Source organism: Eretmochelys imbricata, chromosome 14 (assembly GCF_965152235.1).
Source record: "Eretmochelys imbricata isolate rEreImb1 chromosome 14, rEreImb1.hap1, whole genome shotgun sequence".
In the NCBI taxonomy this organism is placed as follows: Eukaryota; Metazoa; Chordata; order Testudines; family Cheloniidae; genus Eretmochelys; species Eretmochelys imbricata.
In genome coordinates this window covers 47,720,173-47,721,219 of record NC_135585.1, presented here as the reverse complement: position 1 = coordinate 47,721,219, position 1,047 = coordinate 47,720,173, and the positions used below count along the sequence as shown (strand labels likewise).

Sequence of the window (1,047 nt, the reverse complement as noted above, 5' to 3'; positions counted from 1 at the left end):
GGGGAGCGGGATGGAGCCGCCCGCCACCCCCCGACACGGCTCAGCGCAGCGTAGCCAGGTGCCGGGGAAGTGGGCGAGTCTCCCGGGCCAGGAGCTCAGGGGCCGGGCAGGAGGGTCCCCTGGCCCGCCGGCTGCAGTTTGAACACCCCCGCTATAGACTGTCGGGGAAACCGGCCCAAAGTGACGTATGATACCATATTAGGCGCGTCTTCCAGACATGTGGGTGGGAGGGGCAGGGCTGTGTCCTCCTGCTGCTCCCCCCCTCCCCCCGGTCATAGAATCTCAGGGCTGGAAGGGAGCTCAGCCGGTCCAATTGTCCAACCCCCTGCTCAAAGCAAGACCAATCCCCACTTTTTGCCCCAGATCCCAAATGGCCCCCTCAAGAATTGAACTCACAACCTTGGGTTTAGCAGGCCAATGCTCAAACCACTGAGCTGTCCCTACCCCCCCAAAGCAGGTCCGCGTCCCTGGGTGGGCTCGAACCACCAACCTTTCGGTTAACAGCCGAATGCGCTAACCGATTGCGTCACAGAGACCGGGCAGCCAGGCCCCAGGCAGGGAGCAAGCGGCCATAGCCAGCTGCTGGGGAGAGCCTGGCTGGGGAGTGCCGGCAGCAGCAGCCTGATCCCTGCCCGGGCTCGGCTTCCCGGCGAGCCGCAGCCCCTCCCCGGCAGGCCCTGTGTGCAGCAGCTGGCTGCGGAGGGGCGACAGCCCAGTTCCCCCCCCACTCGGCTTTCCGGGGCAGTGGAAGTACCTAAAAGTGTCTGTGTTGGGGGGGGGGGGGTGGGGACCACTGGAGCCCGAACCGGGGCCCTGCCCCCTGCCCCACCCTTTCCCCTGCGGCCCCGCCCCCTCGCTCTTCCCCACCCCCCACCTTACACTGTGGAAGTGGGAAGACAGGCGCTGGGGGGTGTCTCTCTCTCTCTCTCTCTCTCTCTCTCTCTCCCCTGCTTGCGGAGAGGCTCTGGCCCGCCCCATCCCTTCCTCTCCCTCCCCCCAAGTTGCCTTTTGGCCCCTCCCCCAATACTAAACCAGACAAGTTCTTAT

General features: G+C 65.7%; 1 non-coding gene across 1 annotated transcript; it reads right to left on the bottom strand.

Annotated features, from left to right (window-relative positions):
* Positions 1-462: 462 nt before the first annotated feature.
* TRNAN-GUU (transfer RNA asparagine (anticodon GUU)) lies at positions 463-536 on the bottom strand. Its single transcript has one exon. It is a non-coding gene; the product is annotated as a tRNA-Asn (tRNA).
* Between the last annotated feature and the right edge of the window lie 511 nt (positions 537-1,047).